The sequence below is a fragment of the Leptonychotes weddellii genome, chromosome 4, assembly GCF_054177405.1.
Source record: "Leptonychotes weddellii isolate Sample4059 chromosome 4, ASM5417740v2, whole genome shotgun sequence".
Taxonomy (NCBI): domain Eukaryota; kingdom Metazoa; phylum Chordata; class Mammalia; order Carnivora; family Phocidae; genus Leptonychotes; species Leptonychotes weddellii.
In genome coordinates this window covers 120,137,736-120,148,866 of record NC_138372.1, presented here as the reverse complement: position 1 = coordinate 120,148,866, position 11,131 = coordinate 120,137,736, and the positions used below count along the sequence as shown (strand labels likewise).

At 33.6% G+C, this 11,131-nt stretch overlaps 1 pseudogene; it reads left to right on the top strand.

Annotated features, from left to right (window-relative positions):
* The first annotated feature begins 6,387 nt into the window (after window positions 1-6,387).
* LOC102735820 (centromere protein K pseudogene) lies at window positions 6,388-7,274 on the top strand (annotated as a pseudogene).
* Window positions 7,275-11,131: the final 3,857 nt, after the last annotated feature.

Below are 11,131 nucleotides of genomic sequence, written 5' to 3'. Positions count from 1 at the left end.
ACTGAGGGTTGCTGGAGTGGTGGGGGGTGGGAGGGATGGGGTGGCTGCGTGATAGACATTGGGGAGGGTATGTGCTATGGTGAGCACTGTGAATTGTGTAAGACTGTTGAATCACAGACCTGTACCTCTGAAACAAATAATACATTATATGTTAAAAAAAAAAAAAAAGAAGAAGATAGCAGGAAGGGAAAATTGAAGGGGGGGAATTGGAGAAGGAGATGAACCATGAGAGACTATGGACTCTTGAGAAACAAACTGAGGGTTCTAGAGGGGAGGAGGTGGAGGGATGGGTTAGCCTGTGATGGGTATTAAAGAGGGCATGTATTGAATAAAAAAAAAAAAAGAGAGAGAGAGTAACATATAGAACTCAAGAGTTGATTGGATTAGCTTTCAATGTTATTTTAATTGACAATAGAATATAGTACTGAGAGGAGGAATTCAACCTTTTTGCTAAGTTCTTCACAGTACTTTCTATTTACTTATAAAAGTATTATTTTCTATAAACTGTACATTAACATGTCCCACAAAAACTAAGATTATTTACTTTCAAAAAGTTTAAACACTGCTTTAAATGCATAGAGTTCTCCACAAAAATGAGATTAGCAGCTTCAGTATTGCAGTGTAGCCATATTATAAAAATTATTACAATAATCAATATTGCTTTCATTTCCAGAACTAATCTGATGGTAAGATCTTGTTTATATAGATATTAAACAAATGCATTATTCACATTTTGTAATGATTTTCTAGAGAAAAAAAAGACTTTTTTAATTATCATATGGAAGTGGTGTAATAAATGAGTATAATCTTTATTAACAGGTTAATTTACATAAAACAAATGCTCATTGAATTATTGAATATGATAATATCTACATGCCTACTCCTGTTTGTCATATTTTGTGCCTTTTGGCGACATCAGAATTATAACAATCTGATTTATGCATTAAATTTAATGCATAATACGACAACGTACAGATATGTATGCCTTATAATGTATAATTTAAACATGATTGCTATATATTTCACCCATTCTTTCATGGCTTTACCGATTTTCTCATGCAGCCAGAAATCGCGATTAAAATGCAGGTTGCCAGATATGAATGTCTGTTTGAATTAATGAATATTTTCATAAAAATACTCCAACTATGAATGTTTTAAAAACCTTGTCATAACATTCACCAAACTTACACATGACAGCAAGCATGTGTTACTGCATTTTCATCTTAAATATTTGATGATTGCCTCTTTAAATCCAAGATTCATAACCCAAAGGCTTTCATTTTCTTACACCATGTGTAATTCAAAAGACATTTATTAGTACAGTCCTCGTTTTATGCATCAACAAAACATACATGAAAAAAAGCAATATATGAACTTCCCAGAATTTTGGACATATTTTAAGGTATTAATTATACATAACAATATTCTATAATTTGTATACACTATTTATACTTTTTCTCTCCCTCCCAGTAGAATAAAGATAGGATTTACAATAAAGATGATTCTGGCTAAACATTAAAAACTACAATACCACTGGAATCTTTTTCAACCTACATTAAAAACATGTAAACATTTCCTAATCTACCCACATTTTCAGGAAATGATTGCAGTGCACAGCTGCAATTTATGAGATTCTGAAAAACACCAGTGTTCTCCTAACAATTTCTTAACAATAATGTCAGTTTTTAAATTGCAGATTTAAATTTAGCATAGGTAAATAACCGTAACAGGTCTGTTACAGTCATCCTAATTACTTAAGAAGGAAACCAACTAACAATTGTAAGAGCAATTCCATACCAGGTTTCAACTGAAGGTTGCCCATTGATGGGTCACTCTCACTTGACCTTGAGTCTGCAGAAAGGTAGTTCACCATGGTAACCTTAGTCTTGATGCTTTCCATACAGTAAATCATTTCAGTCTCTTCATGTAATTCTTTTATTGGCTGTGCAACTGAAATGTCATGCTTCATGAACAAAGAAGCTAGTAATTTCTTATGGGTGATTAAACCACCTTTCTAATGTCTGAGCATGGATAAAGTTGTATGCAACATTTTAAGACACACTTAGTTCATGTTAATGTTTTCTCTGTTTTTTAAAAAAATATTCTGGTAGACATATTTTACCCTAATATATTTTCTTAATCTTTAAATGCATGCAGTCTATCAGTATACTATCAAATATCTGGTATCATCTGATAAGTTATATGGTGGTGTTTCTACCTACAGAAAGAATGTGTATGTGTGTGTGTGTGTGTGTGTATTTATGTTTATAAATAAAACAAAGCTCTTTAAATAATACTGAAGTTTCCAAAAGCAGACAAGTTTCAAAAGGACATTTTAGGCCCTATGCCAAAACTGACATTCCACCTTAAATTATGTGAAAATTTAAAAAAAAAAGTATTTTAATGACAAATTAGGAGAAAATCATGAAAACCATGATTTCTTTAAAAAGTTACAAAATTGCTTTTTCCTTTATGAACTGTTCATATTCATATCTCTAGACAATCATTCCCTTATGCTTTTATAATAAAACTCTGCTTTTTTGAAGCTCATTCCAATCTACTATATTGCTCTCATAATCACATCTGTCAAGATCCCAGCCCCACCCCCATCCCCACCCAGTCCTCCCATTTGTTGAAATCTTGGCATTTAACTCAGTTTCTCTACTCATGACAATTTCTGCTATTACCCTGGGAGATTTTAAAAGTCACATGGGCAACTTATTCCAAAACCTGGCCTCTTAGTTCCTTCAAATCCTCATCACCAATGACTCTCTTTGGTCACCCACTTTCCTGGACAGACATTAAAACTGGTCATCCCTAAAACTCTCCTAATTTTAATATTGGCATTTTAAGAATTCTCTCCTACACTACCAGTTTTTGTTTTATTTTTTAAAAATTATTATTTAACTACACTAACTGCAACCCTAAAAACTCATTACGACTGAAAACTTCAATTTGTCAGTCCCTCTAATATCTCCCTATCAATAGTCCCTTTATGACATCACCTACCTCCATACTAAGCTAAAATCTTGTGGAACATGATTCTAACCATTACATTTATAATACCTAATTCCTCTATTCCTCTGTCTCTGCATTTTACTTATTTGAAAGACCTCAAATTTTGGTGACCCCAATAGTGTTCTTTCTTCGGTCTAACCTCAGGCATGTGAGCCCTGCTAGAGAAAACCAAACAACAGGGAATGTTGACTCCTTTCCATAAATTAATAAATCACCAATCTTAACTGAACACTCAAGACTTCCTGGTAACTGTACCACATTCATTGATCAAGCCACTTTCCTGTTCTCCACACAAAGATTTCAGACCTTCTGCATTATCCTCAAACTACCAGTACTCTCACAAAAACCTCATTCTCAGCAGAGAGCGTCACCTTCTACCACACAGAGTAAATAGATGCAATGAGAAGAAAACTCCCTGCCATGAAACCTATGAACTTGCCTGCATTTGTCCCAGTTTCTTATTATTTTCTTGTTTATTTATTTTTATTTTTTATTTTTTAAGATTTTATTTATTTATTTGACACAGCAAGAGAGGGAACACAAGCTGGGGGAATCAGAGAGGGAGAAGCAGGCTTCCTGCCGAGCAGGGAGCCCGAAGTGGGGCTCAATCCCTGGACCCTGGGACCATGACCTGAGCCGAAGGCAGACACATAAGGACTGAGCCACCCAGGCGCCCTATTTTCTTGCTTAAATAGGTGCTTTTCTTCTGCTGCTATTAGACTCACTTCCCTTCCATTCTCATACTTTAGTATCAATGATCCCTTCTCTAATTTTGTCAAGTTTTTTTCTAGAACACTCTTCCCACTCCTAAATCAATGAACTCTCATAATCCTTTAGATCTCCATTCAAATGTTTCTTCTTCACTGAAGACTTACATTCCCTCCAAAATAAATCAGATTCCCTTGTTTTTCGGTCTTATTTTCCACCAACTATATTTCCTACTTTCCTGCATTTTAATTGACATTTTTATCACAATTTGAAATTCTATTTAAGTGATCATTGAATTAATATTTGCCCTTCAATATTTTTTAGCATTACAAGATCACCATTAAGGCACATAGTAAGAGCTCAAGAAATCTTTCATAATGAATGAATAACAATAGAAGAAAACACTGTCATAGCATGTACTATGTGCCAAGCCCTAAATTTATAAACTCATTTAATATGGCAACCCTATCTTCATGTTATAAATGAGAAATCTCAGGTACAGGCAGGACTTGACAGACACAGAAGAGTTTGGCTCCAGAGTTTATGACTTAAAACGTACTCAACTGCTCATGAATGAATGAAATAAAATTATTACAGTATGCCTACACAAAAAGGCAAAAATAATATAACTGTGATGAGATTTAGTCCATATTTTTATGATATGCAGTGTAACTATGAAGTGGCAAAGTTGAAGTGTAAGTTAGGATTTTTCCAATCCTTTGACATTTTGAATTGAAGAGTATGGAAAAAGTATTCATGTTTTCATATACATCTTTGGTGCTTTAATTACATCCTATTTTTTCTTAGTAAATTAACAACATTCTAAGGTCAAGTTAATAGTAATAGTGACTAAAAAAATGGAAGAAAAAATAAAAATCTACAATATAGGACATTGGTCTGTTTGGGAATAACAGCAAACTACCTTTGGTCACATGAATCCTCTGGATTGGAGCAAATGGGTCTACTCAAAATGTATATACTAAGGGCTGTCTATGGCTGTTGAGATACAAAGAAAATGCTAGACATGAAGAGTATCATAATGGTGGAGCAGGGATGTGAGGGGAGCGGTTACAGAGAAAGAGAAAAGTCAGTTAAATAATATCCCTCTTCCAATACAGGCTTCACCCCACTAAATTCTTTAGAGCTGAATCTACATAGCCTTCAAAATATAGGGAAGAATCACACTCATTATATTTCATTTTTCACCAACATTCTATAAAGTATTGGAGAACTGAATATAATATCTGATTCAATAATCAAGAGAAGAGGGAGCAATTTTCAACAAAGCCATCCTCCATGAGAAAAGAAACACACTTGAGAGAATATAAGAAGGCTTTCAACTCAGTGGGAAGGGAATGTGAAAGCACTTCATTGAAGCTCATTGTAGCTTGTGCACAGTTTGCCTGCCAAGAAATGCTCATTCGATATGGGGAAATACATTCCCATTCACTAATAAACACAGTCAAATGCAAAGTTGCTTTACAAAGTCAAAGTCTATAAATATCTCATAACTGGTTTATGCCTTAACATAGTTCCCTCAAATTATATTTTATCACCAGGCTTTTTTTTAGTTATTCTATTCTTTGCTTTGACTTCAATTGTTCATGGCACAATCATATGTTCCTTAAAATTATTCATATTTCCATGGGAGAAGATCATAATTCTCCAAATACTGGAATCATGCAGTGTGGGGATATTTAATTTTTCAGGCTTGTACATATGAATAAACAGGAAGCAAGAAGATCAATGACTAGTAGTGTTAACCATCAGCACCCAAACCCCCTGTCAGCCAAGGCTCAAGTGTTATCTCTTGATGTGAACATTGACCCAGGAGTCAGGAAAATAGCCCAGGGGTTGTATTTTCCAATAATGTACTGGAGACCTATGACAAGCTCACAGCCAAGTAGTAAAGCACTTCTTAACTCACAAGACCATCAAACTGGATTAAGTGCTTTGAAATCCATGGATAACAGGTGCTCTAAGGACTGAAGAGCTCACCAGGTCACCTCTTTCCCTCTGGGTCATTCACCTCCTTGTGCCTCATGTTAGGAGAATATTGATGAGAAGAGTGACAGAAGATGCCCATGGCAGCAGAAAGTAATGTAAGGGAAACCCATTAATTTCTCATATACAGATTTTATGCTGCAGTGCTAAAAATTCTATAATGATCTTTAAAAACATTGATGCAATTTCCAGAATCCTTAGAAAAGTCTCATCAAATGATTAAAACTTGGTTTTACAGACAGTTACAGATTTGCTTTCATATTAAAATTGTTCCTAATAACATATTATTAGCCAATTTTAGGAAGATTTTTTGAAAAAAAGTTTAATGAAGCATAATCATCCAACAAGATAGCAGTACATCCAAATAAGGATTTAAAAATACTGAAGATGATCTAAAAATAGTATCTCAATGAGGAAATCAATTTATAACTCAGAAAATGGTTTAACATTAGTCAGTAAAAGTTCACCGATTTACAAAACTTAATTACTTGAAAAGCCATAAAAAGTTTTTATGAAAAAATCTATTCTTTAATTTTAAGAAAAAGACTATCAAAGACTTCCTTGAAACGAAATATGGAAGGAAAATATAATTCAATTTGAAAAAATTACTTCACTAATTTTAGAAATTCATACATATTTGGTTTACGCCCAGCCGAGATGACCTGAAGTCCATGGCACTGTGGTGATAAGGAAACTGTGGCACAGACAGTTTAAGTGACTTGCCCAAGGTCACACAGCTTTTTTTCTTATAAGGCTAATTATGACAAGGCACATGTCAGTGAATCAGCAAGATCTAGATCCAGACAGTACTACAGATATGGAAGATGTTACAAATGCTGAAGAAGAACTTATTAAAGAATGTGAAGAAATGTGGAAAGATATGGAAGAACTGTCATTATTAATTATGCAAGTGAAATGTTTGACTGCTGAACTCAATCAGTGGCAGAAAGAACGTCCTGGAATAATTCCACTGAATGAAGAAGTTCTAGTAACATTAGGAAAAGAAGAGTTCCAAAAATTGAGACATGATCGTGAATTGGTACTCTCTACTATTCAGTCAAAGAATGAAAAGCTAAAGGAAGACTTGGAAAGGGAGCAACAGTGGTTGGATGAACAGCAACAGCTACTGGAATCTCTTAATGTACTACACAATGATTGAAGCATCAGGTTGTGACATTTTCTGAATCAAGAATCTTTGATGAGCTGAAAACTAAAATGCATGATGTAAAAGAATATAAGGAGAAACTCTTGATTACCTTGGGTGAGTTTCCGGAAGATCATTTTCCTCTGCCTGGTAGAAATGTTAAAAAGAAAAGGAAAAAAAAAAAAAAAAAAAACATTCAAGAATCAACTGCACAGCTGATAACACTGCATGAAATGTTAGAGATTCTTTTAAATAGATTATTTGATGTTCCACATGATCCATATGTCAAAATTAGTGATTCTTTTTGGCCACCTTATACTGAGCTGCTCCTTTGTAATGGAATTGCCTTGAGACATCCAGAAGATCCAACGGAATAAGATTAGAAGCCTTCCATCAGTAAAAGGATGGTCTCTTTTTTCACGCAGTACTTAATGGATCTTGTCATTCAAAGATAATAGAAATACTGAGGATTTACTTGGATAAAGAACGTTATTTGCAAATCAAAGTACATAGTCCCTCTTCCTTTTATCCATAAAATGACCTGTGCCATCTTCTATTCATTTATAAAAGGTTTCTTTCAGTTCATTCAGTGCTTTGGTGTGTTCAACTGGATGGAAAAGAATGCAAGTAAAAATATTCTAGACTTAATCATTATAAAAGTTTTGATATACCTTCTGCAGTATTCTTTGGAAAATTCTTTGTTAATTTATAATATCGCTTATGTAATTTTTTCCTTTTGAAATTTATGACAGTTTATTTTATGCATTTTGAGTTCCATTTGGTGCTTATGTCTTTACATTTAGGAATTATAATGGAAAGGCCATTTAATTTGCAGGTGGTCTTTAAATTAACAGTATCTGATGTAGATGGAATACACAATTTGAAATTTAAAATCTGTTCCATGTATACTGCCTTATTTCTAGATTTGTTAAAAATTGGAACAGAAACTAATGGATAAGGGTAGCATGAAAACTATATTTTAGTATGTATTATATACCAAGTGATATTATATATTAATTCTTGATTGTTAGTTATTGTTAACAAAATTGTGTTCATAAAATTTTGTTAATTCTCCATGACCTTTCGGTAAATAAAATTCTCTTATCTAAAAAAAAAGAAAGAAAGAAAGAAAGAAATTCACACGTATTTGGCATTGTAAAACAAGGTATCCCTGCACTGTAGTCTATTCATCCCCTAGGTATACAGTCTACTAAATCAATGACCTCCAAATTGTATATTTAATCTTTTAAAATTTTAAAAGAATTGTAGAATTCTTTTGCAATGGATTTAGACTCCTCTCTTTCTCCATGAAAATCTGAAGAGGTCTCTAAAGCTCGATTTCAGACTCTGTTGGACTATCCAGCACTCCAACTGACTTGGATTTTGGTGAAATAATGGTTCATTGGATATTCATTTTCCTCATCGCTATTATAAGAAAAAAGGAAAAAAATGAAAAGATTGTGATATAGTAAAATAGTTTTTGTACTGTTAGCTCATTTTTCCTTAAAACAAAATATAAAAATAATGTGGTATAGTAAAATAGTTTGCACATTGTTGGATTTTTTTTTTTTGAGCACTTCAAAAGGCATAACAAGCCTTTGCAAAAAAAGACATATGACCTTTCCATCTCATTATAAAATTAATATGTATTGTTTATAGGAAGGGAAAATACAGGGCAGAAATCACCTAAGAAAAATATCTAAATGTAGGAAAATAAATGTCTTTTAATGTTAGCCCAACTAATTTACATATTTTTCTCTAAATTTAGCTGAAAGGAAAGTATATAATTCCAACTTGGCCTTGAAGCACAAATATAACGTGCGATAGATGGCAAAAACAACTGAGAAATTCTGACCTAAAAGGAATGGAAAGGCTATACCACCCAGCCAGAGTGATGGAGAATGCTGTGGGAACTGCCTGGTCCTGACAGCACAAATCTGTATGTTGCTGGCATTCCTTCTCTCCGGATACCACCTGGATTCTAGGCAGCATCCAGGGCGGGTCAAACATTGTCATCAATCTCCACTCCTCAAGTTGTAGAAGAGAAAGATGAAAGCTCAGGTTTATTTCGCATCTCCATCAAATCTCTGTTTACGGTATGATAATTGAAGACTTTTGGAGATACAGTTTATAAAACAAACAATATTTTTATTGCAATCAATGAGTGTTTGAAAAAATGTAAAGTACATTGATAAGCTAATATTTAACTGTGGAAATCAATTTTTTTAATGTTTGCCAAACTGATTTACATATTTTTCTCAGAATGTATCTTAAAAAAATGTGTATTCATTCATCTTGGCTATAAAACTCAGATATTGTACAATGGGTAGAAAGAATAAATTGAGAATCTGGCGGCAAGTAATCAAAAGGAAAAAAAGGTCTATGAAATGTTCAGATATTTGCTAACAGGTAAGAAAAATAAAGATATCTTTGCTTTACTTTGACCAGAATTATTTACTTTATACTCAGATTTTGTTATCCTGATAAACAAAACTCTTGAATTTTTTTGTAGCTATCTTCTGTTTGTTTACTATATATTTAAATAACTTATATTGCTTTATTATATTTTAATAGATCTTGTACATGACTAGGAGAATGAACTCATCTTTACCAAACATTTATTAAGAATGCCCTCAGTGGTACCCATTACAGTACACCCCACAGGTATATTTTGTTTTGTGCAATGAAGCCTTCCTGGAAAGCACCGTGTCAGGTCATAAATTTCTTCCTCCAATCCTTTCCCACCTACTGCCAGCCAAAAACATTGCAGCCAAATGTATCCATCTAAGGTATACTTCTGGTCCTGTTCTTCCCTGCCTCAATGTCATTTACTGACTCCTCATTGCCTGTTTACCAAATGCTAGGTATTATGCTTATTACTTTGAATATATGTTTCTTTAATCTTTATAACAACTGCAGCTGGTTATACTAATATTATCTCCACTTTATAGGAGAATATAAATAATTTGCCTAAAGTCATAGAGCCAGTAAGAGGCAGATAGATTCCTAGACAAGACTAGCAGACTCCAATGACCATGTATTTAATTATCATTACAACACTTTTTCAACATGCCAGAAAGTACTCTAAATTTATCTCCCAAGATGCCTTTACATAAGTCCTATGATCCAGCAAGAATGATTTGTCTGTTGTATAACTCATAGCCCAGGACTACACTAGATGCCCCTCAATTAATGTTGCTAGCATTCATAGAATAACATTTGTGACTAGAAAATGCCATCATGCTAAAGCTTTAAAAACTTGTCATTCATGCGTGAAACTTGAACCAAGAAACAAAATGAACCAAGGCAAGAGACAAACAAACAAACAAAAAACAGACTTAAATACAGAGAACAAACTGGTGGTTGCCAGAGGGGAGGTGGGGAGGGGCGGAGGGGTGAAATGGAGAGAGGATTAAGAGTATGCTTATCATGATGAGAACTGAGTACCGTATAGAAATGTTGAATCACTATATTGTACACCTGATATTACTATAACACTGTATGTTAATTATACTTCAATTAAAAAAGATTTTTTAAAAACTCCAAAATTTCTTATTACAATGTGCCAGTTAAACGAGAAAAGAAAATTTTCTTCTTGGTAATACTTTCATTGCTTCTTGTAACATTCTTAAAGATTATCTTAAAATCATAGACCTCCCTAAAAATGGAAAAGCTATTCTTTTGCTCAATATTATAGAGCTCCCTCAAGAAATAGTTATTTTTTGGAATACTTATTTAGCATTTTTCTGTTCCCTACAATGTTATGTTATACATTCAACAGAATAAGAGGATATTAATCAGAAAATTAAATATTTTAGAGATTTTCCTTAAAAGCTAGCCCATCACTGGGGTACCTGGGTGGCTCAGTCGTTAAGCGTCTACCTTCGGCTCAGATCATGATCCCAGTATCCTGAGATCGAGCCCCACATCAGGCTCCTTGCTTAGCAGGGAGCCTGCTTCTCCCTCTCCTTCTGCGTGCAGCTCCCCCTGCTCGTGCTCTCTCTCTCTGTCAAATAAATAAATAAAATCTTTAAAACAAAAAAAGTTAGCCCATCATAGGTTTTGATCTGAATTTATCTCTAGATAAGAAAACATGGCATTTTTATATCAAAATGGTTCAAGTTAAACATTATAAATTTAGACAAATTGTGACCTGATATCATCTTTGTAAGTGTTATCATTATCTTTTGTTGAAGAATTCAAGGAATTCTTTAGGAAAAAGTGACTCCAAACACCATAGTACAAAATATTTAAATA